This window comes from Limulus polyphemus, unplaced genomic scaffold, assembly GCF_000517525.1.
Source record: "Limulus polyphemus unplaced genomic scaffold, Limulus_polyphemus-2.1.2 Scaffold97, whole genome shotgun sequence".
Classification (NCBI taxonomy): Eukaryota; Metazoa; Arthropoda; class Merostomata; order Xiphosura; family Limulidae; genus Limulus; species Limulus polyphemus.
In genome coordinates this window covers 979,557-986,203 of record NW_013665707.1, presented here as the reverse complement: position 1 = coordinate 986,203, position 6,647 = coordinate 979,557, and positions in this window count along the sequence as shown.

Sequence of the window (6,647 nt, the reverse complement as noted above, 5' to 3'; positions counted from 1 at the left end):
GGATTCGAACCCGCGACCCTCAGATTGTGAGTCGAGCGCCTTATCCACCTGGCCATGCCAGGCTCTTTCCAGTAAGAATAGCTTGGGATATTTTGGTTGTTTAGAATTATAACATTTGAGGGAATGGAACTACCAGAAATACATGAGATTCAGAACAGTAGCTTAAATAACAGAGTGAACATAAACTTGGTGTTCCAAGTATTTTATTTGGCAGTGATATAATATTTTCGATCACGTAGATTAAAATATCTTGAGAAGCATACAGTTGTCTGAATATTTCCTTAATTTTGTTTCACAAAGATTTCGTTTTAGCTGGTCCAGATCAATGGAACTGTGTAGGACACAGTTTTTCAAGAACGTGTTGCCCTTTGTTATGGAAATAGCAATAGTAGGAGCATGACTAGTTGACTTTTGGTTAAGGAGGGACCCAATAGTAGCCTATGGATCGAGCCATTCACAGACACTGGAGCAACACATCTTATGGGTTTATCTTGCATGATGCACATGTGAATACCATATAAGTGTCACTTGACCAAGGTGTCTCAAGGATTATTTGGCCACTAAAATTAGTTAGTTTTAGGGAGTCGGTGATGTTCGTTACAACCAGTTATAAATTCATTCAACTTTCACATCTTGCTGACCTTTTGATCAATTAAAATTCAACAGCCTTACATTTTCAATCTGAACTTTAACCAGAGAATCAATTCCGGATGCTTCTGGCAACTTTGTTTCAATTAGCCAGTGGCTTATATTCTATTCTTTTGTTTGCCAAACATTTGTGATAGGTACTTCCATAAGAAGTTATATCATTGCTGAAGAAATCTACAACTGGTGCAGTCTTCTACTATGTGGTTCAATGGCCTCTTCTTATGGTCTAGGGAATTAAACATCAAAGCAACAGGCTAGCTAATCGCCAACCTTTCTACCACCCAACAAGTGAAGCAGATGCCCGATGTCAAACCAAGGTCTACTTACGTCAGGACAGTTATGGCAGATGATCATTCAGGAGCCCCACCACCAGGAATCTGTTGTACCACTCCCAGTGATTCTTGTAAATATATATGTATTGCAGATTATTTTTATTTATATATTTACTTTCTGCCATTTCTTTCAGAATATAGATATGTAGTTATAGTTTGAATTTAACATTAAGATTTAAAGGTTTCATGTTCATTTGTGTAATATATACATATATGTGCAGGGGCATCGAGAGCCAGCCCAGGCCCCGAGGTCAGTAATATTATTGGGCCCCAAGGTCATTCTATTTATTAACTTTGCTGATTTTTCATAAAAGAAATTTAGGTGACAAATTTCTTCATGAAAAAGAAGTAGGCATTTTAGCTTATTAAGTAGTATGCATATCTAGGAAGCTTTGGAATATCCCACTGCCGGGCCCCTCTCGTCAGCCCTATATATGTGTATGCATACTATATCTTGAGTATTATGAACATGATGTATATATGTATTTTGTGTGTGTGTGAACACACTTTGATTTTGTCTAAGGTTTATTTTAAAGTGTAACTTTCATTATTGAAGAATTTTTTTTTAGTGTTCCTTGATTGACAGATTGATTACTTGTATTTAAATGTGTGAAGTACAAAATATTTATTTATTATATTAATGTAAGGTACTATTCTTTTCGTTGTAAAAGGGTTGTTTTTATTATGGTATTTTGCTCAAGAGTATTTTAATATTAATTTTTGATGTATGAATTTGTGTTAAAGGGCATTTCCTGTTTTGTTTTATTTTCACGTCATGCATAGTGCATTAGACTGGTCTATTTTAAAGGGGGTAGATTGCCTTTAATATAGGGTATTTTCTTATTAATGTTTTTATTTAAAACATGATATTTATGTTTTAAGGGCATTTTTTCTCATTGTTAAAGAATAATTTTAATATGTAGTTTTTAATGCGAAACAGTTAACATGAATATCATTTATTTCTTAAAGGGTAATTTGCATATGTGTGTGTGTGTCCTTGTATATATTTTAAAGGTTATATTTTTAGATTATTTAGTATTCTGTGTTGAAAAGGTTCATTTATTGCATTTATTTTGTTTAAAGAGTATGTTTCAAGTACGTGCTCATTGTTTAAAGGTTGTAATGTCTGTGAGACATAAATGTTCCAGGAAGCCAGAAAGGGTCAACATAATTCTTAACCAGTGCAAATTTGAAGATTATTGGGCTTAAAACTAAAGTTATTGTTGGCTTGGGACAAGTCTAAGGTAAGGAAGACAGAGATTTTGGTATAGGATTATACCGCATTTTTCTATGTATAGTATTATCATTTATTCTCAACTTATTTTTATTTCTGAATATGTACAGGTTTTCATAAAACACATGGTCAAGAAAACCATTAATTTGGTCTTATGGGGAACATTGCTTACAGTGACTTTGTTTCAGGATGTTGAGAACAATGTCCTTAAATAGCTGTACCGGTAATAGCTAGAGGTTTTGGATCTACCTATGTGAAAAGAGAATTACCGGCCATGTGTTGTGCAGTTGTGCTGCATAAATGAGAAGTCTAATTCAAAGTCTGATCCAGGCTTGACCTTGTAGGGAAGTAATCTTCCATATTCAAGCAATACACATACTGTTTTTATGTTGAGTATTTTATTAAAGACTCTTCATTTTACTTACCACTTTTTGTCATGTATCTTTATTTCGTTTAGGATATTCTCAGTTAGTAATACCATATTCTGATCGAATCGCCATTTGGCAGACTTATCCCATACAGCTCCAAAGAATTTCAAGTTCACCAACTTATTTTTGCCTGTTGTTTAAACTACTCTCGATATGACCAGCTTTTTTGCATTTATAAAGTTCAAGCAGTTCTTGATACAGTATATGATCAGTATATTTTTGCATATGCATTTAACAGGAGTGCTCTATAAATATGTAGAAGATATTAATAGTTGAATTATATATCTTGTAGTTTTCTGATTAGCTAAAAAAGAAAAAAATTATCAGTTTTTCAAAGGTTTAAGTAGAGGAATTTACGCGAAGAAAAACGTGGTTTGATATAAGAAAATAGAAAAGCTGTTATATGTGGAAAAAATTATTTTACGTTTTTTTAAAGAGCTTCTAAGTTATATCACAAAGGGCTTTATAAACAAATAGTTAACAAATTTAAGTCTTTAGCCTAACAACTACGTTTTTGTTCACTTAATTTTCCTCTTTTTTAGTTATGGTTAACAGATGGCCTTCAAGGAAACTTTGCAAATGTTGTGAACGTAGCTTTTAACACGACAAATATATTTATTCTGCCTGAATGAATAACTGCTATGAATTCTGATTGCGATTAGAATGAAAAATGTTTTTTCTTTATCTAAAGTATTCCATTTTGATTTCTAATAAATCATACAATGATATACATTCACTAATAAAGATCTTTAAAAAAATACACGCATAAAATATTGTTGTTGTAATTCTTATGGCATGTAAGACATATCAGGTATTTACTTTTCTTTTAATTTAGAAAAGTTAACAGTTGTTCACTGAATTTTCAAGATTGTTCACACTTACATGCACAGGCACACATGTTAACATGTAGCATTCAAATAACAAGTACTGGATTAGTTTGACTTTATGCTATTCGCACATTGTCAAGGGTTACTACTTGTCTTCACAGGTGTGGTCTATAGGTTAGTGTGTCAGAGTGTGAATCCAAGGATTCCCAGTACGTCTCATTGTTACAAGATCATGCTCCATACTCTGAAGCTGTCTATGTGTTATAAAAGTAATGGTTGAAACTCACCACTTGAACAGCGCAGCTCAAGAATTAGCAGTGGGTATTACTAACTAGCTGCTTTCAGCTCACAATTTATGATGACTAACGCAGATAAACCTTGTATAGGTATGCACACATATCCAAAACAAACAATCTTTTCTGTCAGTTTTTTGTTAATGGGAGTGGCTAGCTCATTTGTGTGGTAAACGGACTCTGGGAGATCTAACCATTTTCGAATAAGTATGTAGTTGATTTCCTCATTTTAGATTAGCCTAGATTCTCATGTAATACAGATCTCACTTCCATTTAGTGATAGAAGTGCAAGTGTCTTTCGTTTCTACGCACACGTCCATTGATGAAGTTGTTTTTGTCATATCTTGTGATGGTCAAGTAAATAGTGTTTTTGTTTATTATAAAACTTTGTCTAGTTTCCTTCTTCAACTCCGTCAGGTCAGAATACAAATTAATACTGTAATAAATTTTATTCTGAATCTCTTGTTAGAGCGATTACTATTCTTAATACTAGAAATAAATGACCTTATAACACCAGATTGGTTTTTTTAATTGGACACTCAACGTTTCGCTTTACAGCTTCTCGGAGCGTTCCACTAAAATACAAACCAAGCTAAGTAGTTAAGTGGAGTGTCCAGTTAAAGAAAAACAACAATTTGGTGTTAAAAGGTCGTTTATTTCTAGTATTAAAATGTCATCAATTACATCAATATCCACTACAGAAATTAAATAATGGTCTACTATTCTTACTTTCCAGAAATTAATGTTCAGATTCTTGGTATTCTGAAAAATACCACAAGTACAACACACTGTTATTGCTTCTTTTACAAATTACAGTATAAAACAACTTTTACATTTTCAAACAAAACAGAGAAAAAAACACAATGAATATCGGATTTTTAGACACATAATTAAAAAAACTGAGGGTAAGGTTATTAACGGGGATCAGTATGCTGAATAAGATAAAATATCATACTAAGCTCTTAAATGTTAGTCATCACAACTTATACACCACATTACAAGATAAAAGTTCAGAAGCTTGTCAGGATATTATTTTCATATTGTTCACTTACTGACTTAGAGTGAATGATCAGTTTGTAAACCGTTTCGCTACTTCAAACTCAATGTAACTTACTAGTAGAGTCAATATAATATAACCTAGCTCATATTCTATACTATTCAAATTGTCTCCTAAACTTTCAAGAAGACTCCAGTCATTAAACAATCCCATCAGTGCATAACCACATGTAAAACTTTTATCTGGCTAGAAATATCCAAATTAGAAAACATAGCCAACAACAATACATCAGAAATGATTAATAAAGAAACAGGATGGTGTTATGTAAATAGGAGTGATATTTGAAAGAGAATAAGACATAAAAATAAATGTCTAATGTCTAGAATATTAAAAACGGAACTGAAGTTGTAGACTGAAAAGTCTGACTACATGAACAAAAGCAAAATATAGCTTAAGAACGAGGCAGACAGTTAACATGAATATAAAAGTGCAAGGATTTTGTGCATGCGGAATAGACAACCTTAGTGAACTAAGTCACAGCTGTGGGACCAGAAGGTACCATATATTTCCTGTCTCCTTACTTACTGCATAAATTTTTCGAAATTTCTGTTTGTGTTCAGTACAGAAAATCGCTCAAGTAAACAACTTAACTTCTCCCTACTGTGGTTGTACTCAGAGCCGGGTCACTTTTAGTGGTCAGTAAAATGTTTTCTTGCAGGACAGATAGCTGTAACTTCAATCGTGGTGCCTCATAATAGAAAGCTTATATATTTTGTTTATTTATTTTTTTATATTTTACTATAATTAAAGAATTAGCAAAAAGGATCGTCGAAAAAATCAAGTAGAATTCAAAAGACCCAGAAACTCGATGTTTTCGGATAACTGACTATCCCTCTTTAGGAGTAAAAATGATAAAGGTATGGTAATAAATATTAGAAAGATATACACTGACGTTAGCAGGAAGTATTTGTCGAGGTGGCCGTGGAAGCTGACCAATACCAATATTAACTGAAGAAAGGTGTGTCATCAGGTAACGGAAATAGCAGGAAGTATTTCTCGAGGTGGCCGTGGAAGCTGACAAATACCAGTATTAACTGAAGAAGGGTGTGTCATCAGGAAACGGAAATGCCGATGATGCAGTTTAGTTCAAAGTAACAAGCTATTGAATAATATGATGAAGATGAAAAAATTACGTACTTATATAAAATAATAATGACGATCCTCTACTACATAAGAACAAAATAAAACATTATTTAAAAGAGCCAAAGCACTAGATTCCATACACCAAACTGTAAAAAGTATAATAAAATTCAAACGAAAATCTTCTTCTATAATAGTCTTATTTTATTTATCTATTTGTGTGAGAGCAATAAGAATAAAACGCGGAATATCCTTTGCAGGTTTACAGAATGGTAAAACTAATTAATAAAGCAACGGAAAACGACTGAATGTCTCCCAGTTTCACAGCGGTATGTCCGCTGACTTATAATATTAGAAACTACCTTTAGATACCTGTGATGGGCAGATCACATTTAGCCCACTGTGTAGCTTTGTGCTTAATTACAAACAAACAACGCCCGACTAGGTCAAATAGGAAGTATGAAATATAAGAAGTTGCTTTTCTTTTAAAAGAAATACGCCAAGGTTGACAACCCCCAGAACCAAGATTGATACTTTAATTTTTCTTTCTCTTTTTGATGTGAAACTAGTGTATATACCTATGAGTTTAATTAAAACGTTCCCTTACAATTGTGTTTTGTCCCACATATTCGAAGCAACATGGCCCAGCGGTTAAGGAGCTCGACTCGCAATCTGCGGGTTCGAATCCCTGTTCCACCAAACATGCTAGCCTTTTCAGCCGTGGGAGCGTTATGATGTGACGGTCAAT